The sequence below is a fragment of the Euprymna scolopes genome, chromosome 33 (genome assembly GCF_053919585.1).
Source record: "Euprymna scolopes isolate OS-2025 chromosome 33, ASM5391958v1, whole genome shotgun sequence".
NCBI classification, from domain to species: domain Eukaryota; kingdom Metazoa; phylum Mollusca; class Cephalopoda; order Sepiida; family Sepiolidae; genus Euprymna; species Euprymna scolopes.
The window spans coordinates 2503154-2512408 of NC_136514.1; the positions used below are offsets into that span (position 1 = coordinate 2503154).

General features: G+C 29.6%; 1 protein-coding gene across 1 annotated transcript in view; it reads left to right on the forward strand.

The window, feature by feature from the left end:
- The window catches only part of LOC145258089 (synaptotagmin-15-like), a 906872-nt gene that overhangs the window by 601886 nt on the left and 295731 nt on the right, over window positions 1-9255 (forward strand). The window lies entirely within an intron of this gene.

The window sequence follows — 9255 nt, forward strand, 5'->3', positions numbered from 1 at the left end:
GATATTTTTAACCTTGAATGAATATATATATATATATATATATGTATACATATATATATATGTATACATATACATATATATATATATATATATATATATATATATATATATATATATATATATATATATATAACCCCCTCTCCGCTCTTACTCCATTCCACTACCAAATATGCTAAAATATAAAAAATAATGATAATTTTCAGACTTATACCATTGAAAGGTTAGTCTGAACGAAAAGCGCTTCGGGTGTATTTTAACGATCTTGTTTTTAATCGACTTATGTATTTTACTGAATTGTACATTTGTTACATGTAACTTCCCCCATTTTTTTTTCCTTTTCCTCATCCCGTTTTCCATCTTATTTAAGTCGACTGAATTTCCGCTATTGTTCACTTCTTTACAATATATATATATATAGTAGTACAGTAATATTTTGTAAACCTTCAATCTCACGTTTCCATAACAACTGATTGTTAAATAAAAACTATTCTGAAGAGTATGTATATATATATATATATATATATATATATATATATATATATATAGAGAGAGAGAGAGAGAGAGAGAGAGAGAGAGAGAGAGAGGGAGAGAGAGAGAGAGAGAGGGGGAGTCTGTTTATTATACAATTAATATTCGTTACATATGTGCATACATGTTTCAGTGGAAGCGTAATTTGAGATCACCTCATCATGTATGCACATATGTAAGCAATAATGTTTGTATAATAAACAGACTATATAACAGATCTGTCCTTCATTGACCACTCTTTAATAATCACACGGGTTCGATTGGATTTATATCTAGCAAACTAATCTATCCAACAATTATACACACACACACACACCTATGTGAACTATATATATATATATATATATATATATATATATATATATAGTTCGTAATTTATTCTTACTATCAAATATGTTCGTAAGCTTTCATTAGAAAAAAAATTAAGTTTGTACAAAACTTAATTTATTTCTGATACGGGAAAATGAGAGAGGATTTCGGTTTATTTGGCTTTTTGCTTGCGCGATTGTACGACTTGATATTCAAAATTTTAAACATCTTTCCTTCTACGTACAAAACGCTGTCCTTTTCTGAAATCGTTTCCGTGTTGTTGTAGAGGTATTTATGCAAATTTAATCACCCTTAACTTGTAAAACTTTAATATGATTTTAGCTTGTTTCTATATTATTCAATCACCAGATCTCTAAACCATCGTAATTTCGAAAAACAACCAACAATCATACTGTAGACATCAGTCTGAGCTTTCAATTGCTAGATTTTATTTATTTTTTTTTTTTACAAGGTAGTCACCACTTATCAAGGCCCGGAAGCTATTCGGGGGTAAGGGTTATTGCGTGTACAGTAATCAATGGGATAGTATCGTAGTAATCGTTAGTATTGGAGATTTGATAAAGTGTCTTACTTAAGGGGGCGGTTCATCAGGAATTTGTTTATGTTGGACTTGAAGACATCCAGGTTGTAGTCAGGTGGGAAACAGGCAAACGGAAGAGAGTTCCACAGGCGTGCAGTTCTAAGAAAGAAGCTTTGTTCATGGAATCTCCGTTTCGGTTTTGGCACAAATAAAGAGTGGGGAAAATTTTTGACAGTGGTTTCAGCTAGACGAGTGTTTATGGTGAAAGAGTGGAGAGGGGGGACTAGAGATTGGAACTCAGACGAGCACTTGCCATGGAAGTAACGATAAAACAGACAGGCTTGTAACGTCTCTCCTGTTGGAGAGGGGTTGCAGGAAAGAGGAAAGCAGCAGTACCTCATCCTTGGACGAACTTGGCTTTTATATAGATAGAGTATTGCATCAGCAGTAAGATATTTTCTGGAGCGGTAGAAGGATCCTACCATTTTTCCAGCGACCTTGGCAACTGATATGATGTACGTGTTCCATTTCAGGTTAGGAGTAAAGGTCAATCCCATAAGCTTATCAAAACATGGAGCTTCCCCCAGACGAGAGCCATCCATTTCAATTGATGGCGATCAGAGCGTTGATGATGTAAAGATAGGAGCTTGCTTTTAGATGCATCTCTTCTCCCACTGTCCCACGTGCTATAGATCAGAGGAGAAAGAATTAGAGAGAACTTTGTCAGTTACGGCCTTAAATGTGTTGCCATAGATGGTCGAGTAATCAACATGCTAAGCCCGAATTCCTCTAAGTCGTTCGACATACGTTTGAAGAAAACAGGTTGAACAAAACGTTCAAAGATTTTGTCCCTACCTATGTGGGATGCCGATTTTGGAGTCTTGATCAGCGTTGTGCAACACGGGTTAAGCTGATGCTCGAATAAACCCTCAATATCAGCGTCTTTTGGCATCAGTGTTGTGGTGATGTGCCCAGAATCCGCGTCACCATTGGTATGATTAACGAAAACATTTTAACAGAAAATACGTTACAGAAGTATGCGTCATGATTCTGCGGCTATAATTACCACCATGATTTACTTCCTTTTCATTGCAGGAAAATGAGACACAATGTCGGAATGGTGGAGAAAATCAAACCAGCGCCTTTAAAGAAAAGACAATCTGGCGCATAAAACTCTCTGAGTAACTCCGTATTCATTCCCAGGTCGGAGCGCCTCGAGTAGCTAGAATAAACTAACTTCATAATAAAGACGGGAGGGCAAGATGATAGACCTTCTAACACTACTCAAAACGAATTGGGGCAGTTATGTTTAAAACATTGCACTGTTATCTACATTATGCATGGTGGGACTGACTAATAGAGTAGTGGTTGTGTAATCAATGTATCTGTCTGTTTCAAGGGTGTTCTACGAGAAACTAAAGTCAACTACAGTAAAATATAAAGCCTCATCTTTCAAACAAGTCACACTATTTTAAAACTCTTATTGTAATCTCCTACTTCTTTTTCTATGTCGCCGAAATTAATCAACCAAATTACTCAACTAAATTACTCAACCAAATTCCTCAACCAAATTAATCAACCTAATTACTAAACTAAATTAATCTACCAAATTACTAAACCAAAGTACTCAACCAAATTAATTAACCAAATTATTCAACAAAATAATTCAACCAAATTACTCAACTGAATTAATCAACCAAATTACACAACCAAATTACTCAACCTAATTAATCAACAAAATTAATCAATCAAATTACTCAACCAAATTAATCAACTTAATTACTCAACCGAATTAATAAACCAAATTACTCAACAATATTACTGAAACCAAATTAATCAACCAAATTACTCAACAAAATTACTGAAACCATATTAATCAACCAAATTAAGCAACCATATTAATCAACCAAATTACTCAACCAAATTAATCAACCAAATTAATCAACCAAATTAATCAACTAAATTAATCAACCAAATTACTCAACCAAATTAATCAAAAAAATTATTCAACCAAATTACTCAACCAAATGAATCAACGAAATCACTCAACTAAATTACTCAACCAAAGTAATCAAACAAATTACTCAACAACAATTACTCAACCAAATTAATCAACCTGATTATTCAACCATATTAATCAACCTGATTATTCAACCAAATTACTCAACCTGATTATTCAACCATATTAATCAACCTGATTACTCAACCAAATTAATCAACCTGATTATTAAACCAAATTACTCAACCAAATTAATCAACCTGATTATTCAACCAAATTAATCAACCTGATTATTCAACCAAATTACTCAACCAAATTATTCAAAATAATTATTCAACCAAATTACTCAACCTGATTATTGAACCAAATTACTCAACCAAATTATCCAAACAAATTACTCAACCAAATTAATCAACCTGATTATTCAACCAAATTACTCAACCAAATTAATCAACCTAATTACTCAACCAAATTAATCAACCAAATTACTCAACCAAATTAATCAACCTGATTATTCAACCAAATTACTCAACCAAATTAATCAACCAAATTACTCAACCAAATTAATCAACCTGATTATTCAACCAAATTACTCAAACAAATTAATCAAACAAATTAATCAAACAAATTATTCAACCAAATTACTTAACCTGATTATTCACCCAAATAAATCAACCTCATTATTCAACCAAATTACTCAACCAAATTATTCAACCTGATTATTCAACCAAATTAATCAACCAAATTATTCAAACAAATTATTCAACCAAATTATTCAACCAAATTATTCAACCAAATTAATCAACCTGATTATTCAACCAAATTACTCAACCAAATTAATCAACCTGATTATTCACCCACATTAATCAACCTGATTATTCAACCAAATTAATCAACCTGATTATTCAACCAAATTACTCAACCAAATTAATCAACCTGATTATTCACCCACATTAATCAACCTGATTATTCAACCAAATTAATCAACCAAATTATTCAACCAAATTACGCAAGCAAATTAATCAACCAAATTACTCAACTAAATTAACCAACCTGATTATTCAACCAAATTACTCAACCAAATTAATCAACCTAATTACTCAACCAAATTAATCAACCAAATTAATCAACTAAATTAATCAACCTGATTATTCAACCAAATTCCTCAACCAAATTAATCAACCAAATTACTCAACCAAATTAATCAACCTGATTATTCAACCAAATTACTCAACAAAATTAATCAACCAAATTACTCAACCAAATTAATCAACCAAATTATTCAAACAAATTATTCAACCAAGTTAATTAACCTGATTATTGAACCAAATTACTAAACCAAATTAATCAACCTGATTATTTAACCAAATTAATCAACCTGATTATTCAACCAAATTAATCAACCAAATTATTCAAACAAATTATTCAACCAAATTAATCAACCTGATTATTCAACCAAATTAATCAACCAAATTATTCAACCAAATTATTCAACCAAATTTATCAATCTGATTATTCAACCAAATTACTCAACCAAATTAATCAACCCGATTATTCAACCAAATTAATCAACCTGATTATTCAACCAAATTAATCAACCTGATTATTAAACCAAATTAATCAACCAAATTAATCAAACAAATTATTCAACCAAATTATTCAACCAAATTACTCAACCAAATTACTCAACCAAATTAATAAACCTGATTATTCAACCAAATTACTCAACCAAATTATAAAACAAATTACTCAACCAAATTACTCAACCAAATTAATCAAAAAAATTACTGAAACCAAATCACTCAACCAAATTAATCAACCAAATTACTCAACCAAATTATTCAACCCAATTAATTAACCAAATTAATCAACCAAATTACTCAACCAAATTAATTAACCAAATTACTCAACAAAATTACTGAAACCAAATCACTCAACCAAATTAATCAAACTAATTACTCAACCAAATTATTCAACCCAATTAATTAACCAAATTAATCAACCAAATTACTCAACCAAATTAATCAATCAAATTACTCAACCAAATTACTCAACCAAATTAATCAACCAAATTACTCAAACAAATTATTCAACCAAATTAATTAACCTGATTATTCAACCAAATTACTCAACCAAATTAATCAACCTGATTATTTAACCAAATTAATCAACCTGATTATTCAACCAAATTAATCAACCAAATTATTCAAACAAATTATTCAACCAAATTAATCAACCTGATTATTCAACCAAATTAATCAACCAAATTATTCAACCAAATTATTCAACCAAATTAATCAATCTGATTATTCAACCAAATTACTCAACCAAATTAATCAACCTGATTATTCAACCAAATTAATCAACCTGATTATTCAACCAAATTAATCAACCTGATTATTCAACCAAATTAATCAACCAAATTAATCAAACAAATTATTAAACCAAATTACTCAACCAAATTAATCAACTAAATTAATCAATCTGATTATTCAACCAAATTACTCAACCAAATTAATCAAACAAATTACTCAACCAAATTCCTCAACCAAATTAATCAAAAAAATTAATGAACTAAATCACTCAAATAAATCAATCAACCAAATTACTCAACCAAATTACTCAACAAAATTACTGAAACCAAATCACTCAACCAAATTAATCAACCAAATTACTCAACCAAATTATTCAACCCAATTAATTAACCAAATTAATCAACCAAATTACTCAACCAAATTAATTAACCAAATTACTCAACAAAATTACTGAAACCAAATCACTTAACCAAATTAATCAAACTAATTACTCAACAAAATTATTCAACCCAATTAATTAACCAAATTAATCAACCAAATTACTCAACCAAATTAATCAACCTGATTATTCAACCAAATTACTCAACAAAATTAATCAACCAAATTATTCAACCAAATTAATCAACCTAATTACTCAACCAAATTAATCAATCAAGTTACTCAACCAAATTACTCAACCAAATTAATCAACCAAATTACGCAAACAAATTATTCAACCAAATTAATTAACCTGATTATTCAACCAAATTAATCAACCAAATTAATCAACCTGATTATTTAACCAAATTAATCAACCTTATTATTCAACCAAATTAATCAACCAAATTATTCAAACAAATTATTCAACCAAATTAATCAACCTGATTATTCAACCAAATTAATCAACCAAATTAATCAACCAAATTATTCAACCAAATTAATCAATCTGATTATTCAACCAAATTACTCAACCAAATTAATCAGCCTGATTATTCAACCAAATTAATCAACCTGATTATTCAGCCAAATTAATCAACCTGATTATTCAACCAAATTACTCAACCAAATTAATCAAACAAATTATTCAACCAAATTACTCAACCAAATTAATCAACCAAATTAATCAATCTGATTATTCAACCAAATTACTCAACCAAATTAATCAAACAAATTACTCAACCAAATTACTCAACCAAATTAATCAAAAAAATTAATGAACTAAATCACTCAAATAAATCAATCAACCAAATTACTCAACAAAATTACTCAACAAAATTACTGAAATCAAATCACTCAACCAAATTAATCAACCAAATTACTCAACCAAATTATTCAACCCAATTAATTAACCAAATTAATCAACCAAATTACTCAACCAAATTAATTAACCAAATTACTCAACAAAATTACTGAAACCGAATCACTCAACCAAATTAATCAACCAAATTACTCAACCAAATTATTCAACCCAATTAATTAACCAAATTAATCAACCAAATTACTCAACCAAATTAATTAACCAAATTTCTCAACTAAATTAATCAACCAAATTGCTCAAATAAATTAATCAACCAAATTACTAAGCCAAATTACTCAGCCAAATTACTCAACCAAATTACTCAGCCAAATTACTCAACCAAACAACTCAACCAAATTAATCAACACAATTACTCAACCAAATTAATTAACCAAATTAATCAACCAAATTACTCAGCCAAATTATTCAACCAAATTAATCAACCAAATTACTCTACAAATAATTCAACCAAATTACTTAGCCGAATTACTTAACCAAATTAATCAACCAAATTACTCAACCAAATTAATCAACATTTTGCAAAGTAAGGTATGAAATTTTCATACCTTACTTTGTAAAATTTATAGAAGTGCAGTTTGAAGATAAATAAATTTCAAATTGAATCTTGTACTTTTTTTTTAAAGCCTATAGTAAAAACATTTTGTTTAACAATTTTCATGCCTTGGATGAAATGCTTTTCTAACTTGTATCGTATCTTTTTAAGAGTATATTTTATTTAATTTATTAATTTGGATTTTAAAAAAATGAATGTGGTTTTGCATGTATTTATATAAACTCTCCTACTCTCTATTTCAGTTTGTATTTCTCCTCACACCACAACTCATTTTTGCGACCCCTTTTTTTATTATTACAGGTCTGAATATTCGCTCTATTTCAGTTTGTATTTCTCCTCACACCACAACTCTTTTTTGAAACTCCCTCTTTGTCATACATGTCTGAATAATGAGAAAATCTGAATTTTTTAAACAAAAACTTTAAAATAACTTTTTTAGATTAAATTTTTTAAACTTCTTTCATAATAGAAAATCTTTACAATAAGGAACATATTTTATATAGGTTTCATTAAAAATGTTCAGTTGATAACGAGAAAAATAGAGATGAAAATTTCAAAAAGACTGTATAACTGGCTACGCTCAATAGTAGTCCTCGCCAACGTAAGTCTTTGTTATTGTTATTCTATTATTGTTTAAAACATTTTGTGTCCTGCTCTTTCGCGCGAGGACTATATATATATATATATATATATATATATATATATATATATATATATTAAAATATAACTATCCACTGAAACATATTCCATCGTCTACGACTCACCAGAGTGGCTGAATCTATCAAGACTCGAAATTGGGACCCCATGGTACGAAGCCTAAACTCTTACCACTCGTCCACATCGCTGACTGTTCGGGTATATCGCGATTTACGTACATGTTATTTGTTTGTTTGTTTGTTTGTTTGTTTGCGATACGTTTTGAATGAACTCAATTATTTACGAAAGGGCACTTTTATCTAAATGTGAGTTGGAAAGAAGTTTTCCTTTAACTGTTATATATATATATATATATATATATATATATATATATATATATATATATATATATATAAAATCGTATTTTCTTTGTTCGGTGACCCACCTAAGGAAAATAGAAACACATACATGGGGGCCTGATCTATATACTAGGTGAGGTCATGGGAAACGGGTGTTTTTAGAACGGTCCTGGTTCTCCTTCATTAAGGGATAGTGATTTGTAAGACATAATTTTTTGCTTCTTAATATTCCATAATAAGAGAGTTTAGTAAATGTTTTTATGTACATTATAAAATTTTTGTTGAAATATTTGTTTTCCTTAAAAACATCCGTTTCCTGTCACTCACCTTTTATATGGGTCGAAATAATTGTTTGCTTTAATGAACAACAAAATAAATTTTTCGATGAATATAATAAGTTTTTATTCCTTGTATTGAAAACAGTATATTTGAAGTAGATATTTATATTTGAATATGAAACAATAGATATATTAAACAAGTTCAAATCTGCTATTGTTTCACCACGTTTCAGCCAACTCATCCCCTGTCTTCCCTCATCCTCTAACCTGTATCTACTGCGCTATGGGACCCGAAGCGCAAGTGGGTAGATGCGCTGCTGAGTCTCTACGGTTCCAGGTGAGCATGATCTGAAGATAACAGTTTTAATCCTACCCCAAAGTAGGCCGGAGGATTAATTGGTCAAAAACACGCTGAGACAATAACTATGAAAGACAATAAT